Below are 6,608 nucleotides of genomic sequence, written 5' to 3'. Positions count from 1 at the left end.
AGTAAAACTGGTAACCTGTCGATGTCGGTGCATTGATAACATTTAAGAAAAAATTGCTAGGGGAATTTTTAGCCGGATAGAAACAGATAAGTTTGCTTGTTTGTATGTGCTTTATTCGCACTTATCTAAAGAACAGCTTAACCGAAGTGGATGCGGTTTCCATTCATATGTTTTTGTTTTCTTGAATTACATTTAGTTTTTATTTAATTTGAATAATTACAATTAAGAATAAGTTTACAATTAAAAGAGCCTAGATACCTAGTTACCTAGTGGATGATACGTAAGCACTACGTAAACCGTAAGGAAACTATTGTTTTTTTTTTTAATTTAAATTATCATCGATTGACTCTATTTCACCAGATGTTAAGTGCAGATGAGGCCGAAGATGTACCTCACTTGACAAAATAAGTAGAATTTCAGGACCATCTTGAGTTTCCAAAAATTTTGCACAAATACTACCAGTTCCGTCTTCGTAATTTGGACCATCAAATAGCTCGTTCCAGCCGTCCGTTATCCAGTGCGGTTTCTGCGCACGTGCGCCGGCGCACCCGCCCCCTGCTCTGATTACGCGCTTAGAAAATTGCCAGCAGATCGACGAGCCATTGAACACTTTTATATCGATTTCTAATTAACGAATATAGGTTGTGGGTACGTGTATTATATATCTTCTTCTATCTTCTAATATATTAAAATTCAAAGTCTTGACTGACTGACTGACTGATATATCAACGCAAAGCCCAAACTGCTGGAGCTAAACGCTTGAAATTTAGCATACATATACCTTAAGTGACATAGAGGTACGCTAAGAAAGGATTTTTCGAAAATCCTACGGGATAAAACGTTTAAAGAGGATTTTATAAAACTAACTGAATCATAAAACGCACAAGCTAAACTCATTAACCTAAGAACTGTAGATTTTGCATACTTATGTAAATCTGGTGACAATAGGTACAATAATCTGGCAGCGACATCCAGGTCGCCCGGCCAGGATTGTCTCCGCAGGAACGAAGTTCTCAAAATTTAAGAAACTTTGCACGATTATTCAATTTCTTTCAATGACAATTCATATGATAGACACCACCTGATGCTAAAGCCAAGGTCGTCTAATCATGAGGGATAGCTCTGATACGTAATTTTACAGTCATGTACGTTCTGTTTTGATGATACCAAGACTTAATGAAAGACTGAAATAGCTGTAAAAATAAAAAACAATGTAGCTTTCTATAGTATTTACTAATTCTTATCTCGCGGGATTTATCTAATGAACTATCGTGTACTAAGTTGCGGTCAGAAGAAACACGTGGGCACTTTAACGTTTTTCGCAATTCTACTCTTGAATATGTGAAACAGCTGGAGTTCAAAGTTGGTGTGAATTATGATTATAATATGTACTTAGGTTCAACTCCAAATTTTGTTACTTCCATATAGAAAAACCAGAAAAAGAGACTAGCGCTGGGAATCGAACCCAGGTCCTCAGCATTCCGTGCTGCGTGCTATACCGCTACACCACCACTGGATAGGAGTACAGACACGAATTTCTCCTATGCACCACATATCTCAGCTTGATTGTTTCTTTTTTAGTCACTTAAGCAGCGACATCTATGCTTATAGCCCTCATCGAGAATCTTTCAGCACTCCATTGGAACTAACCGCTCATCCGGACAAGAGATGTCGCTATTAAGCAATCAAATTAAGATTGGTTTTTTGGGGTCTTTTTGTATTTTTTATTTCAACTCCAAATTTTGTTACTTTTACGGTCATCCCGTAAAATCCATATCACATCACATCTGGACATCTCTTGTCCGGATGAGCGGTTAGTTCCAATGGAGTGCTGAATGTTTCTCGATGAGGGCTATAGCATAGATGTCGCTAGTGTCGCTGCTTAAGTGCCTAAATAAGAAACAAACAAGCTGAGATATGTGGTGCATAGGAGAAATTCGTGTCTGAACTCCTGTCCAGTGGTGGTGTAGCGGTATAGCACGCAGCATGGAATGCTGAGGACCTGGGTTCGACTCCCAGCGCTGTTCTCTTTTTCTGGTTTTTCTATGCATCTATGTTTCAGTTTCTATTTTCGATATGTACCTAGGTTGATTTTTTTAATTCGAAAATTTGCAGCATCTGTCTGAAACGTCTGTCTGTATTTGTATTTCCATAAAGGTAGTCCTCCGAAAAATCAATCAAAAGACGAAAAAATTATTCTTAGAAATGAAGTCTATGTTACCCCAAATTTAACGCGGGCGAGTCCGCGGGCAAAAGCTAGCCATATAGTAGTTCAGCTTGGTTGTTTGTACAAGTTATGGGCAACAATCGAGGAAACTGAATCACGTACCAGGGTGGATCCTTTGTCCTACTAATTTTATGTTGGCATCGCATAGGTAAGGGTCATCTGCCAAATAAATCATAGCGAAATTGATAACACAAAAAGATTCCGCCCTGGTACATGCTTCAATTTCCTCGACTGTACAATAAACTAATTTGAATCCTGGACCACCATGGAACCTTATTATAGTAAATAATAGTCAACCGCACCTTTATACATGTGTTTCTCTTATTTATTAACTGTTAATTTTTATGTTTTATGTAGATACACTTAATTAAGGAGTATTACAATACAATACCATTTTTTTTGTTAGATCTACCAAAGTGTCAAGATCTTATATGTATTAATTAGTTGACTGTACAGTCACGATCTTTTTTTAATAAAACTCTATATTCGAATTTAATCTTTCAAGCAAATTTTTTCACGTTTTCCATGATGTGATTGACTTGAAAACGTTTTACATTATGAAGATTAAGATAATTATGATGATAATGCTGTAGGTAATCAATCAACCACCACCGATACCAAACACCACCGACCGTAAAATGAAAATAAGATTGTTATAACAAAACCAGCTGGGTTACTCGTATACGATTTCTATTGAATACAGTAAATGTAATAATTCTTACAAAAATGCACATTGGAAAGTGAAATTTGCAGTTATTGATTTGAAATGCACAAATGACTGCAATATTTTCATTACAGCAGACGTCGCGTGCGCCGGCTTTCACTTGGTTGCACTTTTCTACATGCCGTTACTTAAGTACAGCTACTATATTGAACTATACTATCTTTATCCTTTAGCTTTGTTGCCGTGGAAGAATAAGTAATTGGCTAGCTTTGTAGCCCCTGGCAATGTCTTTAAAGAATTTGTCTGCCGAATTTCAAGTCTCTAGCTCCAGTGGTTACACGTTATCTAAACATTTTTTTTTTATTCGACTGGATGGCAAACGAGCAAGTGGGTCTCCTGGTGGTAAGAGGTTACCACCGCCCATAGACACCTGCAACACCAGGGGGATTGCAGATGCGTTGCCAACCTAGAGGCCTAATATGGGATACCTCAAGTGCCAGTAATTTAACCGGCTGTCTTACTCTCCACACCGAAACACAACAGTGCAAGCACTGCTGCTTCACGGCAGGATTAGCGAGCAAGATGGTGGTAGCAATCCGGGCGGACCTTGCACAAGGTCCTACCACCTGCACACAAGGCTGCACAGATTGTATTTAATTGGTAAAAAATAAACTTGTCCGTTCTACAGGTGAACATAGGTTTGGCTCTTTTCTCGGTTTACGTATTGGCATCGCCATACAACGAGTAAACCTCTACTATCGCTAGTTACAGACTAGATCCGGAAATAAAATATCTGACTAAAAATCCACGAACTTATAACTCTCATGAAATTTCTATACTACCAAAAACATTTCATGTAAAAATGGCGGCCTAGGCTCACAAGCTCATGACGCTTTCGCTGTAAAAAGTTATCAGATCCAATGAAAAGCCAAGCCCCTTATCCCTGGCTTTACTAACCCTACACCTTGGTTTTAAAGTGTGACCTGGCAGTTTCATAGTTTCATAGCTCTATTACATATCATAAAATTAAAGACCTGTGACATAGCTCTAATGCTCTAATGTTGTTGGTGACATCTGATTCTGTGTTTTAAGTTAGTTTGATTGCTTTTCAATTTAAATGTATCAGAATTTTATTTGGACTTAATCAAACTTAATTTTACTTTACTTTGTTTTATCGGATTTAATTTAATTTATTTTGCTTTGTTTGACTTCATTTAATCTGACTTGATTTGTAATGATTTTATTTTTTATCTGTTTTGTTTTATTTATTTAGTTCGTCTTCATTTTATATAATCATAATTTTATTAATTTGATTTGTTGTTTTTTTTGTATTTTTAATTATTATTTTTGATTGTATTATATAATGTCACTTGTATCCAAAAATATTGTACACCATAATATGGTAGACTATGGAAAGAGACTGTAAAACTTTAATACCTTATTTATATACCTGTGGACTTACAATAAATGATTTGAATCTTTGAATCATAATTTTCTCGTCATTACGAATGTCGTCGTGAATTAATTTACGGATACGTTTCTGTTAAAATTATACAAGGTTTTTTCTTACTGCACATTTTGCTGACTGTACTAGCACTATCATCCAACTTACAAAATGTATATCAAATTTCAAGTCAGTCCAACCACTAGAAGTGGGTCAAAATGAACCTGCATGATTTGACCCAACATACAAGGCAAATTAAAAAAAAAGTTGATTGTACAGTCAAGGAAACTGAATCACGTACCATGGTGGAAACTTTGTCCTACTAATGTCATGTTGACATTCCATACATCTGCCAAAGAAATCATAGCAAAATTGGTTATGAACGCTGTATGTACGAAACATACTTAGTTTTCACTAACACAGTTCCTCAGGAATTTAGTTTTCTCTTGACTGCAATGAAGACTAGTTATTTCCAATTGTCCAGGCATTCAATATTTCACGCGCTGCACGCCATTCGCTGCACATAGGATTTATAATGTTCTTGTGCCATTTGACTTACTCGTACACGCCTGTGTCTACGAGAAAATCGCTGTCTATAGCAATTACTAATTAGCTCAGCTGAACATCTTGTCTAACTTTCGTTTTTCAGTGAAGTATAGCTTAGGGAAATCTACACATCTGGGGAAAAAATCCAATGGCGCGTGAAAAGATCCCAAAACACACAAACTGTAATTTGGTATTGATTTTCACGTAGATAAATATTTGGTCTTAATAATATCATCTAATAGACTTTACCATGAGCATTCTGGATTCACATTGCCATCAGCCTGTTTCGTATAGAATCACAATAAATAAGCTGATATAAAAAGAATACCTAGATTGAAACTTTTATGCATGATAAATTAACAAACATCCAAACTTTATCTCTAAAATAAAAAATCTCTAAAATATCTGTCGAAATAAGGTTGTGTGTATCCGTCATGTGTGGAGGCGGGCGCGGGCCGGGCGGACGTGTGCCGGGCTAGAAATGAAATTGATGAACTTTTCTCGAGCAATAATGGCTTTGGCACGTACCAACATAATTCCCTGCAAAACTTCCTCACAGATCCGCCCCGCAGTTACAGGGTTGGTACGCTCGCATTACTTCGCTAATTTTATTTTAAAACTACATTAGTAAGTGGGGGAGCAAATTTCAGGAACTTCAAACTCTACAGTCTCTTTCTGTGATAGCTGTTGATAATGCAGTTTAAAATGACGAATCATGGATTTTAATGTCTGAACTACGTATTTTTACCTTGTAACACACTCACGCACACATACATCACGCGCCGCCTGTATTCCCAAATGGGGTAGGTAGAGCACACGAAACGTTACCGCTTCGGAGCCACTTTTAGCTACTTTAGGTTTTAAGTTTGACAAAAACGGTACAATACTTAGTGATAGGTTGCTAGCCTGTTGCCTACGGTATCTTAACCTACCTATATCTTGTAACGCCTGAATAAATGAATTATTTTAATTAGTTTTTATTTGCCTACCATACCCGCTTTTAGAATAGGACAGATCCATCTCTTCTCATGGTTGTCGTAAAAGAATACTAAAAGACTTATTGTGAGAGTGGAAACGACGCTCTCTATTATCAACTTGGAACTTGGGCTCCAGCCCTGGGCTTAGGAAAGCAAGGCGAAAATAATACACTATCATCCCAATAGAATCGTCATAAAGGTTTAAATTTTTAATGATACCTCGACCGCAACGGCCCTGTCAAGAGTGTGATGACTTAGAAGAAAAATTGGACATACTACACGTAGTATGCATAGTGATTTACCGACAACAAGCGCCTGCCATCTCTTCCTAATCGATGTCGTCGCGTACCGGAATAAAGCCGCACAGTTAATAATTTATATACAATATTAGCAATCTGGCAGAACCAATTACCCTAACCCTTTAAAAATCTCTTTCTATAAATCACGTTTGTGTATCCAAAAAATGCTTAATATAAAAGCTTCAGCCCTGATCCAAAGGACAGCGGCCGGCGGAGGCGGGTGAAGAAGGGAGCGCACATCCAATATAAGAAGAGAACAAAATAGGTTTATGTCGGATACTTTGACCATTCGCCCGTAAAGTAACTTCGCTCGCTGCGAGTGACGCCCGTAGCCTCATATCCGCCTCACGTGCGCGGATTCCTCCATATGTACCCACACATAATATAAACCAAATGATGATGCTTACAAAAATTGTGTAAGTACTTTTATTTACAGCCTGAAACTAATTTG

Source organism: Choristoneura fumiferana, chromosome 3, assembly GCF_025370935.1.
Source record: "Choristoneura fumiferana chromosome 3, NRCan_CFum_1, whole genome shotgun sequence".
Classification (NCBI taxonomy): domain Eukaryota; kingdom Metazoa; phylum Arthropoda; class Insecta; order Lepidoptera; family Tortricidae; genus Choristoneura; species Choristoneura fumiferana.
The sequence above is the reverse complement of the archived record's forward strand: the minus strand, read 5'-3'. Positions refer to the sequence as shown.